The 16,129-nt window shown below is 45.7% G+C and overlaps 1 long non-coding RNA gene across 1 annotated transcript in view; it reads left to right on the top strand.

The window, feature by feature from the left end:
• The window catches only part of LOC115893655, a 44,050-nt gene extending 28,022 nt beyond the window's left edge, over positions 1 to 16,028 (top strand). The window contains exon 4 of the long non-coding RNA XR_004053719.1: positions 15,806 to 16,028. This is a non-coding gene — a long non-coding RNA (uncharacterized LOC115893655). The remainder of the gene's footprint in view (positions 1 to 15,805) is intronic.
• Positions 16,029 to 16,129: the final 101 nt, after the last annotated feature.

Raw genomic sequence — 16,129 nt, 5'->3', positions numbered from 1 at the left:
GTGAGTCACCTCACCCAGTCTCTGCCTTTTAGAGGTTTTGAGCCTCAATCTTTTGCCTCTGGACCATTGTATCTTCAAAATCTGGCAAATGTGCTATGTCTGGGACTTTGTCTGCTGAACACTACGAGGCTGCAGAAGATTTCATTCTGCCTTTGAGGAGCTTTTAGGAGCTTCCAGTGCCTCATGACCACCAAAAGCTCTGCTGGTTTCTCTTCTCACCAGGAGAGTCCCTTTGGCTGGACTAAGCTTTTATGCCCAGAATGGGGGAATTGCCTCCAGGGAAAAAATTTGACCAATGATGGTCAACTCATTCAAGAAAAGTTTTTCCCTCTGGATTTTTTTTTTTTTTTTGAAGGGATTAAAAAAAACATTTTAAAGGTCAGGCACAGTGGCTCACGCCTATAGTCCCAGCACTTTGGAAGGCCGAGTTGGGTGGATCACCTGAGGTCAGGAGTTTGATACCAGCCTGGCCAACGTGGCGAAACCCCATCTCTACTAAAAATATAAAAATTAGCCAGGCGTGGTGGCATGTGCCTGTAATCCCAGCTGCTAGGGAGGCTGAGGCAGGAGAATCGCTTGAACCTGGGAGACGGAGGTTGCAGTGAGCCAAGATCACACCACTGCATCCCAGCCTGGGTGACAGAGCGAGACTCCATCTCAAAAAAATTTTAAAAAAATTTTAAATTCATTTCATTCTCATTGTATTCACAGCCCTCTGCTGTCTTTTAAAAAGATGATTTTCTGTGGCCAGGTGCAGTGGCTCACACCTGTAATCCCAGCACTTTGGGAAGCCGAGGCATGTGGATCATGAGGTCAGGCATTTGAGACCAGCCTGGCCAACATAGTGAAACCCTGTTTCTACTAAAAATACAAAAAATTAGCCGGGCATGGTGGCGGGCGCCTGTAATCCCAGCTACTCAGGAGGCTGAGGTACAAGAATCGCTTAAACCTGGGAGGTGGAGGTTGCAGTGAGCCTAGATCATGCCACTGCACTCCAGCCTGGGCAACAGTGCAAGACTCCGTTTCAAAAAAAAAAGAGATGATTTTTGCAATTAAAATTTTTTTGTTTTGCAGTGGGATCATTGGCCTGATAAAGACTTCTATATCCTCAAAGGAAACAGAAGTCTTTTTGATCTTTTCCTAAATTGTAATACATATTATTTTTATTATTTCTTCAAAAAAATTTTTTTGAGACAGAGTTTCACTCTTGATGCCCAGGCTGGAGTGCAATGAATGGTGTGATCTCGGCTCACTGCAACCTCCACCTCCTGGGTTCAAGCGATTCTCCTGCCTCAGCCTCCTGGGTAACTAGAATTACAGGCAAGCACCACCAGGCCCGGCCAATTTTCTTATTTTTAGAAGAGACAGGGTTTCACCACTTTGGCCAGGCTTGTCTCTAACTGCTGACCTCAGGTGATCCACCTGCCTCTGCCTCCCAAACTGCTGGGATTACAGGTGTGAGCCACCATGCCCAGTCATGTTATTTCTTCAAATATTTTTATGTTTTTTGTTTGTTTGTTTATTTTTTGGGACAGAGTCTTGCTCTGTCACCCAGGCTAGAGTGCAGTAATACAATCTCGGCTCACTGCAACCTCCGCCTCCCCAGTTCAAGTGATTATCCTGCCTCAGCTTCCCAAGTAGCTGGGATTACAGGTGCCCGCCGCTACGCCCAGCTAATTTTTTTGTATTTTTAGTAGAGACGGGGTTTCGCCATGTTGGCCAGACTGGTCTCAAACTGCTGACCTCAGATGATCCACCCACCTTGGCCTCCCAAAATGCTGGGATTACAGGCATGAACCATCACGCTCGGCCTTTCTGTCCATTTTTATGTGTCTCTTTCTGAAATCTTATTATCTGGGTATTTTTACTTCTACTTGTATCCTCTGCATCTTATAGTTTTTATTTCTTATTTTCCTATATTTTGTATTTTGCTTCTTTCTAGGAAAGTTACTCAAGTTGGTCTTCCAGTTCACTAATGATTTCCTGAGCTGTATTCATTCTATTTATCTCATCTACCTGGACTTGTCAGCACTTCTGGCTGGGTGTTTTGTTTTGTTTTGTTTTGTTTTTTTGAGACCGAGTCTTGCTCTGTCACCCAGGCTAAAGTAGAGTGGTGCGATCTCGGCTCACTTCAATATTCGCCTCCCAGGTTCAAGTGATTCTCCTGCCTCAGCCTCCCAAGTAGCTGGGACTACAGGCGCATGCCACCACGCCCAGATAATTGTTATATTTTTAGTAGAGACAGGGTTTCACTATGTTGTCCAGGCTGGTCTCAAACTCCTGACCTCAAATGATCCACCTGCCTCGGCCTCCCAAAGTGCTGGGATTACAGGTGTGAGCCACCGTGCCTAGCCAGCACTTCTGGTTTTAAAGGGCTACTAAAGAATAATCAGACTGTTGTATTCATTTGTTTATGCCTTCATTCATTTATTCATCAGATATTCAATGAAGACCCATCTTTTGTTCTTGCATGGGGAATTCAATTTCCATCTATACAAAGGAGAGTTACCAACTTAAACCCCTAGATCAGACCCATATTTGCATCGGCCAACCTGATATCTCCATTCTGAGATATCTCAAACTTACTGTGTGTAAAATTGAACCTGGGATCTTCCCTAATCAGGACTATCTTGGTGGCAAGTGCCAGAACCCCAACCAAAACTGGCTTAAGCCATAATGGAAAATTATTGGCTTAATTAACCAATAAGTCCAGGGTTAGGGTGACTTCAGGGTAAAATGATATTGAGAAGACTCGATGTCTGTCTTTCCATCTCTTGCTTCTGGTTTTCTCTCTTCTGACTTCACTCTTAGGCCTACCTTCCTCTCACAGGGGTGAGATGTCCACCAGCAGCTTCAGGCTTACATTCCTCAAGCTCAGTAACTCCCATGGACAGAGATTTCTCCTGCCTAGTAATTCCATCATTAGCTCCATGCTCAAGTCTTGCTGACTTGGCTTGGGTTGGGTTATATGCCCAGCTATCAGTGAAACATTGTAATTGGGGAATATAGTATTCTGATGGGCCAGATTTGGGTCATGGGTCCATCTCTGCAGCTGATCGTATGTTCTGCTAGCTTTGCAACCCCAGTATAATGAGACAATCTCTTTCCAGAGAACTCCAGCAGATGTCCAAAGGATGACTCTCTTCAGCCTACCTTAGGACTCATGGCGTTTTCCAAATCAATCTAGTGTCCTATTATTAGGCCTGGATGTGAAGTTGCCAGATTTAGCACATAAAAATACAAGACATTTGAATTTCAGATATACAATGAATAAATTTTTTTGAATTAGTATTCCCAAGTATGCATCCTGTGTTTTATCTGGCAACCCTACGTGGGTCATATGTCAACTCAATGTGGGGGGTGAGATCAGCTATACCCAAACCACTTAGTTTGAGTGTGAGAAGAGGTATCATTCCAGAAGGAAAAATGAAGCTGGTGTTTCCAGAAAGAAATGGAGATGATATGCACAAATGATAGTGTACCTGTGTATGCTCAGTTCATTGTGACCCACCCTCCCTTCCCAGCTTCTGTATCCTGCCAATATATCTCTGCTTGGTACAGGAAGTAGGTGGAAATCCCTTGATATTTAGGAATACAGACTGCCCCCGCAACCCCAGGGGATGAATTATGGTTAAACTACCAATGATAATTGCTTTTCCTATTGTCAAATGCTGAAAACAAATATTCCTAGCTTCCTTTGTAGCCAGAGATGACTATGCAACCAGTTCTGGCCAATGAGAGGTAAGGGAAAATTTCCTGGGGAGTTTCTAGGGAAGATTTTGATTCCCAGATAAAAGACAGAGCCTCTGGAGGAAAGAACTTTTGCCCTTGTCTCTTTCTTCTTCCTTGGAATGCTGGTATGAGCACATATTTGGAGCTGTGGTATACAGCTTTTGATCGTGAGATAACAAACACAAGAGTTAAAAGCCAGCTAAAAATGATGGAGCTGAAGAGTAGGAAGAATTTGAACTAAGTCTGGAAACTCCAACCCCTGGACTTCTTACATAAACAATAAAGAGCTTTATATTTTAGCCTCTGTCCTCTGTTACTTGCAGCCAAATGTAACACATACACCCCATCTATTACTCAAGCTGATACACCCCTTCCTCCAAGCCCACTTCTCTTCTAATGTCCCTCAGTTCAGGGAGTAGCAACACTATCTTTCTTTTCGTGCAAACTCAAAACTTCATTTTCATGATTGGAACCCCCTTTTCTCCCCTAGTCCATCCCCTATTCTGTTAAACTTCCTCAGTAACTGAAATCTGCTCCTTTCTGCATTTCCTTCTCCACTGTCTATTCCTGGCAGCTTCTCTTTCTCTGCTAGTCCAATTCGATAGCCTTCTAATCAGTCTTCCTGCCTTTACTCTTTGTCCCCCTGAAATATATTTTCACAGTTATTCTATCAAATAAAAATCCAGTAATGTCATTTCTACACACACACACACACACACACACACACACACACACACACACACACACACACACACACACACACACTCTCTTCAGTTACCTCCCATTGCTCTTAGTATAAAGACCAAAGCCTTTTTAAAAAGCCCTGAATGCTTGGCCTTGTCTAAGCCATACCTTATCTGTGCCGTTTTCCTGTTAGTGTCAATCTGTTCCCTTCCATCACAGGCCCTTTCCGCATGCTGGAATGACCTCTCCCCTACCCTCAAATCACTTGGTTCAACTCTGTCCTGCCTTCAATTCTCTTTATTACCCTGGATTTCTTAGGGGAGTCTTTCCTGACACCCAGATCCACTGTTAAACTTTTTCAGAGCTTGACAAACTTAACCTTGAGTAAAATCCAGAGAGAACCTTCCCATTGCTCTCAAGACCTAGGAGGTGTCCATAGTCATCTCTTCTCATCTCCCCTAGAATCTTGCCAGTTCTTTCAGGTCCTGAGATCCTTCTTCCCTGGAAACAATCAGGCTACTTTGTTGTTGTTGTTAAGACAGGGTCTCACTGTCACCCAGGCATGAGCTCGGCAGCAAGATCACGGCCCACAGCAGCCTCAACTTCCTAGGCTCGAGCAATGCTCCCACATCAGCCTCCCAAGTAGCTGGGACTACAGGCATGTGCCACCACAACCCAGCTACTTTTTGTGTGTTTTATAAAGATGGGATTTCAGGCCGGGCGCGGTGGCTCAAGCCTGTAATCCCAGCACTTTGGGAGGCCGAGGCGGGTGGATCATGAGGTCAGGAGATCGAGACCATCCTGGTGAACACGGTGAAACCCCGTCTCTACTAAAAATACAAAAAAATTAGCCAGGTGTGGCGGCGGGTGCCTGTAGTCCCAGCTACTAGGGAGGCTGAAGCAGGAGAATGGCGTGAACCTGGGAGGCGGAGGTTGCAGTGAGCCGAGATTGCGCCACTGCACTCCAGCCTGGGGGATACAGCAAGACTCTGTCTCAAAAAAAAAAAACAACAAAAAAAAAAGATGGGATTTCATCATGTTGCCCAGGGTGGTCTCAAACTCCTGGGCTCAAGCAATCCACCTGCCTCAGCCTCCCAAAGTGCTGGGATTGCAGGCGTGAGCCACTGTACCCAGCCATGCTACTTTACATCTATTAACCCAGGCTTTCAAAGTCGAAGGGCTGCTGATGTGTTCACCGCAGACAAAACAAGAAAACGAATTAACATTCTAGTAGACTCTTTTGACATACAAAAATTAAGGCAATTACATTCTTGTATTTTTCTAACTGGGTTTTATGAGGAACCACTGAACCCAGATCTGGAATGGCCTTGAAATGGCCAAAGGAAACTTCAAAGATGACAAGGCTTGGGCCAAGAGCAGAGGGAGCTGTGTGTGCAAAACTGCCCCCTTGAGAGGGGCTGAAGTATTGGTGGGAGATGAGGCTGAAGGGGTAAGTTGGGCTATAAAGGAACAGCCCTTTCTGATTCTGAGAGCAACAGGAAGGTGGTGGCAGCTTTAAGTAGGGGAGGGATGAGATCAGATTTACTTTAGAAAGATCATTCTAGGGGCCAGGTGTGGTGGCTCACGCCTGTAATCCCAACACTTTGGGAAGCCAAGGTGGGAGGATCACGAGGTCAGGAGTTCGAGACCAGCCTGGCAAACACAGTGAAGCCCCATCTCTACTAAAATTACAAAAAAATTAGCTGGGTGTGGTGGCATGCACCTGTTTAGTCCCAGCTACTTGAGAGGCTGAGGCAGGAGAATCACTTGAACCTGAGAGGTGGAGGCTGCAGTGAGCCAAGATCGCACCACTGCACTCCAGCCCAGGTGACAGTGCAAGACTCCATCTCCAAAAAAAAAAAAAAGAAAAATAATAAAGACATCATTCTAGTTGCTTTATGGAGAATGGATTGCAGGAAAGAAGAATGGAATGGGGAGATACAGGAGAAGGCTGATGAACTGGAGTGGGGAGATACAGGAGAAGGCTGATGAAATGGAGTGGGGAGCAATGACTGGCTCTGGAAGTGCAACCAGCAGAGAAGATGTGCAGGTTAGGAGTTAGAATCTAGAGGCATCTGTGGTTGATTTGACATGGGATGATTCACATTCTCCGGCAGTTATAAAGTCAATACAACCCCAAAGAGGACGTAAATGTCCCAGCAGCTTAGGTTGTGAGTTTTCCATGTCCCCTGTGCTGCTGCCAGCTTTGAACATTGGGCAAACCTTTGACTACTGAGAACTTGACATTAGAAGTCTGGTGTCCTTTCAAAGAACTTCCTGAAGGCCACATACAAGTGCCAAGCAATTGGACATAGATTGTGTAAGTGGGGAAATAAACATTTATTTTTATCAGAAAAATGTCTGTTTTTCCCTAAGAATTGGCCAAATATATGCTAATGAAATACAGTGACACAGTGACATTTTTTTTTTTTTTTTTTTTTTTTTTTTTTTTTTTTTTTTTTTTTTTTAAGAAAGGATCTTGCTCTGTTGCTCAGGCTGGAGTACAGTGGCATGATCATGGCTCATTGCAGCCTCAACCTCCTGGGATCAAGTGATCCTCACAACTTGGCTTCCCAAGTAGCTGGGATTACAGGTGCATGCTACAGTGTCTGGCTAGTTTTTAATTTTTTTTTTTTTGAGATGGAGTTTTGCTCTTGTTGTCCAGGCTGGAGTGTAATGGTATTATCTCAACTCACTGCAACCTCCATCTCCCAGGTTCAAGCGATTCTCCTGCCTCAGCCTCCCAAGTAACTGAGATTACAGGCATGTGCCACCACGCTAGGCTAATTTTTGTATTTTTAGTAGAGACAAGGTTTCACCATAGTGGTCAGGCTGGTCTTGAACTCCTGACTTCAGGTGATCCACCCACCCTGGCCTCCCAAAGTGCTGGGATTACAGGCATGAGCCACAGCACCCAGCCAATTTTTAATTTTTTAAAAATGGAGACATGGTATCACTATGTTGCCCAGGCTAGTCTGGAATGCCTGGACTCAGAGGATCCTCCCTCCTTGGACTCCTAAAGTCCTGGGATTACAGGCATGAGTCACTGTTCCTGGCCTCTACTTATTTTTTTTTACTGCCACATAGTATTTATAGAATAAATATACCCTGGTTTATTCAGCTTTTCCCCTACTGAAGAACAGTTAGGTAATTCCCAGGTTGTCACTAGTACGTACCATGCTGCAGGGAACACCCTTGTCCATGAGTCCTTGTGCATGTGTTTTTCTCTAGGGTAGGGTTGCTGGATGATAGGGTATGTGCATTTTGTAAATAAACTTTTAAATTTGGGAATAATTAAATTTATAGAAAAGTTACAGAAATAAGAGGCTGGGCATGGTGGCTCATGCCTATAATCCCAGCACTTTGGGAGGCTGAGGTGGATGGATCACCTGAGGTCAGGAGTTCAAGACAAGCCTGGCTAACATGGTGAAACCCCATCTCTACTAAAAATACAAAAATTAGCTGGGTGTGGTGGTGGGCACCTGTAATCCCAGCTACTCAAGAGGCTGAGGCAGGAGAATTGCTTGAACCTGGGAGGTGGAGGTTGCAGTGAGCAGAGACTGTGCCACTGCACTCCAGCCTGGATGACAGAGTAAGACTCTATGTCAAAAAAAAAAAAAAAAAAAAAAAAAGAGAGCAGTTACAAAGATAGTACAAAGAATTCTCATATACCCCTTACCCACTCTTCCCTAATGTTATAATCTTACATAATCATGGTGTATTTATCAAGACTAAGAAAGCAACATTTTTATATTACTACAGGTTGAGCAACCCTAATCCAAAATCTGAAATGTTCCAGAATCTGAAACTTTTTGAGCACCAACGTGACACCACAAGTGAAAAATTCCATACTTGACCTTATGTGATGGGTTGCAATCAAGACACAGACACACAATACACAGTTTATTCAGCGTTTCCAAGGGAAAAATAAAATTACCTTCAGACTATGTGTATAAGGTGTATTTGAAACACAGATGAATTTCCTTTTTTTTTTTTTTTTTTTTTTTTGAGACGGAGTCTCACTCTGTCGCCCAGTCTGGAGTGCAGTGGCATGATCTCGGCTCACTGCAACCTCTGCCTCCCAGGTTCAAGTGATTCTCCTGCCTCAGCCTCCCGAGTAGCTGGGATCACAGGTGTGTGCCACCACATCTGGCTAATTTTTGTATTTTTAGTAGAGATGGGGTTTTGCCAGGTTGGCCAGGCTGATCTCGAACTCCTGACCTCAGACCTCAGGTGATCCTCCTGCCTTGGCCTTCCAAAGTGCTGGGATTACAGGCATAAGCCACCACACCTGGCCTTAGATGAATTTTATGTTTAGACTTCAGTGGGTTCCATCCTCAAGATATCTCATTATGTATATCCGATTGTCCCAAAATCTAAAAAAATCTGAACTCCAAAGTACTTCTGGTCCCAAGCATTTCAGATAAGGGATACTTAACCTGTAGTAGCAGAATCCCAGACTTTATTTGCATTCCACTCGTTATACTAGTCTTCTCAGGCTGCTATTACAGGATACCACAGACTGGTTGGCTTAAACAACAGAAATGCATTTTCTCATGTGTATTTTGTACATATACAAACATACATACACATTTCTCACATGTATCCAAAATGCATTTTGGAGGCTGAAAGTCTAAGAACAAGGTGTCATCAGGGTTTATTTCTGGTGTGGCCTTCCTTGCTGGCTTGCAGATGGCCACCTTCTGGCTGTATCCTCTCATGGCTTTTCTTCTGTGCTGGAGGGGAGAGAGGTATCTGTTGTCTTTTCCCATTCTTTTTTCTTTTTTTTCTTTTTTTTTTTTTTTTGAGATGGAGTCTCGCTCTATTGCCCAGGCTGGAGTGCAGTGGTACGATCTCAGCTCACTGCAAGCTCCACCTCCCGGGCTGATGCCATTCTCCTGCCTCAGCCCCCCGAGTAGGTAGGACTACAGGCATCTGCCACCACACCCGGCTAATTTTTTGTATTTTTAGTAGAGACAGAGTTTCACCGTGTTAGCCAGGATGGTCTCGAACTCCTGACCTCGTGATCCGCCCGCCTTGGCCTCCCAAAGTGCTGGGATTACAGGCGTGAGCCACCGCACCTGGTCGTCTCTTCTCATTCTTGTAAGGACACGAGTCCTGTTGGATTAAAGCTCCACTCTTTTTTTTTTTTTTTTTTTTTGAGGCAGAGTCTCACTCAGGCTGGAGTGCAGTGGCATGATCTCAGCTCACTGCAACCTCCACCTCTAGAGTTCAAGCGATTCTCCTGCCTCAGCCTCCACAGTAGTTGGGATTACAGGCACACACCACCACGCCCAGTTAATTTTTTTGTATTTTTAGTAGAGATAGGGTTTCACCACGTTGGCCAGGCTGGTCTCAAAGTCCTGACCTCAGGTGATCCACCCGCCTTGGCATCCCAAAGTGCTGGGATTACAGGCGTGAGCCACTGCGCCTGGCCGGGCTCCAATGTTATGACCTCATTTAACTTTAATTACTTCCATGAATGTCCTATCTCTAAATACAGTTGCATTGGGAGTTAGGGCTTCAACATATGAATTTTCTGGGACACAATTTATTTTCATAACACTCCTCTTTTCATTAATGTTGTTTTCTGTTCCAAGATCAATCCAGGATATCACAATGCATTTAGGAGTAGGTGCATTTTCAGATTTAAACAGAATTGGCCAAGTTGCCTTCCACTGTGGCCCTACTAGACATATTCCCAGCTGTGTGTTCCCCTATCCGCATACCTTCCTTGATCATATCAACCTTTTAAATCTTTGCCAATCAGATGGATGATTAACTATATCTTGCAGTGGCAGTTCCTTGAATGCAAGTAAAGTTGAGCTTTTATTTGCCAGCCACATGTTTTTCCTGAAGTGTGAATTGCTTCTTGCTAGCTCTTGATTTTTTTTTTTTTTTGAGATGGAGTCTCGCTCTGTCACCCAGGCTGGAGTGCAGTGGCATATCTCGGCTTACTGCAAGCTCCGCCTCCCGGGTTCATGGCATTCTCTTGCCTCAGCCTCCCAAGTAGCTGGTACTACAGGTGCCTGCCACCACGCCTGGCTAATTTTTTGTATTTTTAGTAGAGATGGGGTTTTACCGTGTTAGCCAGGATGGTCTTGATCTCCTTACCTTGTGATCCGCCTGCCTTGGCCTCCCAAAGTGCTGGGATTACAGGCATGAGCCACCGCACCCGGTCTAGTTTTTTTTTTTTTTTTTTTTTTTTGAGATGGAGTCTCATTCTGTTTCCCAGGCTGGAGTGCAGTGGCACGATCTTGGCTCACTGTAACTTCTGCCTCCCGGGTTCAAGCGATTCTCCTGCCTCAGCTTCCTGAGTAGCTGGGACTACAGGCGTGTGCCACCATGCCTGGCTAATTTTTGTATTTTTAGTAGAGACAGGGGTTTCACCATGTTGTTCAGGCTCATCTCAAACTCCTGATCTCAGGTGATCCAACCTTTTTGGCCTTCCAAAGTGCTGGGATTATGAGCGTGATCCACGGTGCCCAGTCAATGAGCATAAAGTTTTAGTTAAACAAGATGAATAGGCTCTGGAGATCTGCTGTAGAACCTAGTGCCTATGGTCAACAATAGTGCACTGTACATTTAAAAGCTTGTTTAGAGGATAGATCTCATGTTAAGTGTTCTTACCACAATTTTAAAAAGAGAGAAGCCTGGCGTAGTGGCTCAAGCTTGTAATCCCAGAACTTTGGGAGGTTGAGGTGGGAGGATCACCTGAGTTCAGGACTTTGAGACCAGCATGGGCAACACAGTGAAACCTCGTGTCTACAAAAATATAAACATTAGGCCAGGTGTGGTGGCTCATGCCTGTAATCCCAGCACTTTGGGAGGCCAAGGCAGGTGGATCACAAAATCAGGAATTCAAGATCAGCCTGGCCAAGATGGTGAAACTCCATCTCTATTAAAAATAGAAAAATTAGCCGGGCGTGGTGGTGGGTGCCTGTAATCCCACCTACTTGGGAGGCCAAGGCAGAGAATTGCTTGAACCCGGGAGGTGGAGGTTGCAGTGAGCAGAGATCGTGCCACTACATTCCAGCCTGGGAGACACAGCCAGACTCTGTCTCAAAACAAACAAACAAACAAACAAACAAAAAACAGCTGGGCATGGTGGTACGTGCCTGTATTCTCAACTACTAAGGAGGCTGAGGGGTGAGGATCGCTTTCTTCCAGGAGGCTGAGGCTGTAGTGAGCCATGATTGTGCCACTGTACTCCAGCCTGGGTAACAGAGAAAGACCTTGTCTCAAAAAAAGAAAACAATACAAAAATTAAAAGAAAGGAAGGAAGAATTCTTCATCAGACAGAGAAGCTCTTCAAGGGGAAGGAGGGAATCTGAAATCAGAGTGGGAGAGCTAGAGTTTTTCCCTGTGAGTCTACCTTGGTGGCAATATCTACAACAGGTGTTCATTAAGCAACAGTTGGATAAAAGAATGAATGAATAAATGAACTTGCTTGAGAATACACTGTGTGGTATGGGGGAAGTGAGGAAAGTTCCAGATTTATAAGTATGGAGTGATACCATTTACTTAAAGCTTAAAAACATGAGTCTGGGCACAGTGGCTCACTCCTGTAATCCCAGCACTTTGGGAGGCTGAGGCGGGTGGATCACCTGAGGTCAGGAGTTCAAGACCAGCCTGGCCAACGTGGTAAAACCCTGTCTCTAGTAAAAATACAAAAATTAGCCGGGTGTGGTAGTGGGCGCCTGTAATCCCAGCTACTCAGGCGGCTGAGGCAGGAAAATTGCTTGTACCCTGGAGGCAAAGGTTGCAGTGAGCCAAGATCATGCCACTGCACTCCAGCCTGGGTAACAAGAGTGAAACTCAGTCTCTAAAACCAAAACACAAACAAACAAAAACACACGAGTCATTGATTTATATTGTTTCTGGATATGCGGACAGTGAAAGTGTCAGAGCCTGGATGGCAATGATAAGCAGTGGTTTCAGGAAGGGTTAACTTGGGGAACAAGCACCATGACAGCATGGGGAGGGGGCTTGCACCATCTCCTTAATATTTTATTTCTCAAGAAGTGTTAGGCAGCAAACATGTCAAAATGGATACTGTATAACATATTTTTAAATGTAGGTTTGAAACAGTTTATCATTTTAAAAACTTTTGAAGTGTCAGGGATTTGGAGATGGGCTCTGGGTTAACTCTTCTCTTCACCAGTTGCTAGCTGTGTTTTGGACAAGTTGCTTTCTTTCTCATCTGTGACTGGTCGTCTGGGATATCACATCCTAGTCACCTGTACTGAACACTCAAGTTAACACTGGGAAACATTGCCAGGTTTCTCTTTTCCCAAAACAAAAACTTTATTGGCTGCTTTATTTTCAAATTTAAGCATCTGGGGGTTAAAATTCCACACCCGGCCGAGCGCGATGGCTCACGCCTGTAATCCCAGCACTTTGGGAGGCTGAGGCAGGCAGATCACCTGAAGTCAGGAGTTCGAGACCAGCCTGGCCAACATAGTGAAACCCTGTCTCTACTAAAAATACAAAAATTAGCTGGGTGTGGTAGCGGGCGCCTGTAATCCCAGCTACTCGGGAAGCTGAGGCAGGAGAATCACTTGAACCCGGGATGTGGAGGTTGCAGTGAACTATTGCACTCCAGCCTGGGTGACGAGCAAAACTCCATCTCAAATAAATAAATAAATAAAATAAAATTCCACACCCTCTTCCCTCAACACACATTCAAAGCTCAAGGTTTTGGCTTAGACCTGGATATAATCTTTTTTTTTTTTTTTGAGACAGAGTCGCGCTCTGTCGCCCAGGCTGGAGTGCAGTGGCCGGATCTCGGCTCACTGCAAGCTCCGCCTCCCGGGTTCACGCCATTCTCCTGCCTCAGCCTCCAGAGTAGCTGGGACTACAGGCGCCCGCCACCTCGCCCGGCTAGATTTTTGTATTTTTTTGGTAGAGACTGGGTTTCACCGTGCTAGCCTGGATGGTCTCGATCTCCTGACCTCGTGATCCGCCCGTTTCGGCCTCCCAAAGTGCTGGGATTACAGGCTTGAGCCACCGCGCCCGGCCTAATTTTTTGTATTTTTAGTAGAGACGGGGTTTCACCGAGTTAGCCAGGATGGTCTCGATCTCCTGACCGTGTGATCCGTCCACCTCAGCCTCCCAAAGTTCTGGGATTACAGGTGTGAGCCACTGTGCGCTGCCAGATATAATCTTTAAGTTTGAAATTCCTTTGGGATTTTACAAGGGATGATTTAATTTACAATCTACATAGAAAGTTCCTTTAACATTACAGCCTATATGACTGATCTTAGTTTTTTGAAAGAGTTTGGGTCTGCTCTCTGGAGAATGTTGAAGGCTACTTTTAGAACCAGCATTTGTTTTTTTAGTTCTGAGACATCCTGAAAAGTAGAATCCAGAATTTGTCACAAATTTGGGTCTAGGGAGGTTAATGTTTTACCTCCTTAAAAACCATCCTTGGCCGGGCGCGGTGGCTCAAGCCTGTAATCCCAGCACTTTGGGAGGCCGAGACAAGAGGATCACGAGGTCAGGAGATCGAGACCATCCTGGCTAACACGGTGAAACCCCGTCTCTACTAAAAAATACAAAAAAACTAGCCGGGCGAGGTGGCGGGCGCCTGTAGTCCCAGCTACTCTGGAGGCTGAGGCAGGAGAATGGCGTAAACCCAGGAGGCGGAGCTTGCAGTGAGTTGAGATCCGGCCACCGCACTCCAGCCCGGGCGACAGAGGGAGACTCCGTCTCAAAAAAACAAAACAAAACAAAAACAGAAACCACCCTTTCGCCACACAATTCACAGTCCTCCGTTTTTGTTGTCAATGGCTCTTCCTTTAATGGGACCTGCCCAAGGAGCCACTGAAGCACTAGGAGAAGGTTGCGCCTCCGGGAGACACTGGCGCTTGCAGGCTGGGACCAACAACCTCAGAAGTCCTAGGGCTGGCCGGAGACAGCAGACAGGGGACTAAGTAGAATCTGAGTTAGACAATGGAAGAGGGAAGGTGTAAAAATCAGGAGTTCTGGGTTTGAAATGGGCTCCAAAGTTCTCAGGTTGTGACCTCATTTTCTTTTCTTTCTCTCTTTTTTTTTTTCTTTTGAGATGGCGTTTCACTCTTGTTGCCCAGGTTGGAGTGCAATGGCACAATCACAGCTCACTGCAACCTCTACCTCCTGGGCTCCAGCGATTCTCCTGCCTCAGCCTCCTGAGGAGCTGGGATTACAGGCATGCACCACCACGCCCAGCTAATTTTTGTATTTTTAGTAGAGATGGGGTTTCACCATGTTGGTCAAGCTGGTCTCGAACTCCCAACCTCAGGTGATCCACCCACCTCAGCCTCCCAAAGTGCTGTAATAGGCGTGAGCCACCTCGCCTGGCCTGTAACCTCATTTTCTACCTCCAAATCTATTTTTCTTTTTATAGCCCCGTCCTCTCAATCCAGTTACTTGAGAGTTAGCAGGCCCTTTCCCAGATCATCACATTCAAGCAGGCTCATGTCCTGTAATTCTATCTTCTTGATATGCTCAAGCTAGAACCACTACTGCGCCTCAACATTCCCCGACCCCTGCCCCGGGCATAAGCAACTTTTAGGTATATCACTTAGGTAAGAAATAGCCCCTTGGTGAGAAGAGGTATCCTTTTTCCTGGCTCTGCTGGTATTCCTCCTCCAGTTGCCTCCCCTTCCTCCTCCTCCTTCCCCTCCTCCTGCTCCTTTCCCTCCTCTTCCTCCTCCTCACTCAGCTGGTATTCATCCTCCAGTTGCCACCGCCTCCTCTTCCTCTTCAATGCAGTGAAGTTTACAACATGATGTGGTATGGCCCTGCTCAAATCTTTTGCCTCCTCTTCATCGGCCCTGGGGCTGCTGCCCTGACATGGGTCTTTGTCGCTGTCCGTCTCCGCAGCGTTCTCCCAGCTGCCTCCATAATTGTCCACAATTCTGAGCATTGCCAGTGCCTTCAGGACAAACTCAGACTCTCCACATGGCACCTAAGGCTCTAGTCCCTGCCAGTTTCTATTTCCTCTTCTGCCTCTCCCACCTGAAACCCTCCTTCACCCAGAGTTTCCCCAGCCTCTGCCAGGAAATCCTTGTTCCCTTTCTCCTCCTGGCAATACCTCCTGGTCTTTCTAGTCTTGGTTTTGCCCTCCTTAGGAAGTCTGACCCGGTTGGGTGACCCTTCCCGGGGCTTCCCTCTCCCTTGGTGCTTATCACCCTCCACTGCAGTCAGGGCTGGGGACCCAGGGCACCGGAGGCACTGGTGCCTAGAGTGCAAGGTACTTTTAGGGGCTCCTGAAAATGTTTTATTTTAAAGTTAGATAAAAAAAAATGTAAGGGTCAAAGAAAATGTGTTTTTTTCTCAATCCAAAAAATAAATGTGTAGGGTCCATGAAAATCTACTGAATTATTTAAATTTTTTTTTTAAATAGAGGAAGATACTTCATGAAGACAAAAGCATCTAAGGCCTGAGAAAGTGAGAATGTGACCCTGATTGACTGCCATTGGTTTCCCCTTCCCCCAGTGGGGTTGGGGGGTACCCCCTGCATTATGTGATTAAGTCTCTGCACCCCTAGCCTCGTTTGCATCACTTAGGACTGCTTTCTGAACAAGAAGTGCATAAATAAATGAATGGCCTTGCGCAAGGCTCTTGACTCTGTGCGGCTCGATTTCTTCATCCTGACAACAAAGTTCCAGCTTCACGGGGCCGCTGCGGGGTTCAAGTAGTGAGTGGGAAACTTTCAGAATTGCCGAGT

Source organism: Rhinopithecus roxellana, chromosome 15, assembly GCF_007565055.1.
Source record: "Rhinopithecus roxellana isolate Shanxi Qingling chromosome 15, ASM756505v1, whole genome shotgun sequence".
NCBI classification, from domain to species: domain Eukaryota; kingdom Metazoa; phylum Chordata; class Mammalia; order Primates; family Cercopithecidae; genus Rhinopithecus; species Rhinopithecus roxellana.
The sequence above is the reverse complement of the archived record's forward strand: the minus strand, read 5'-3'. Positions and strand labels throughout refer to the sequence as shown.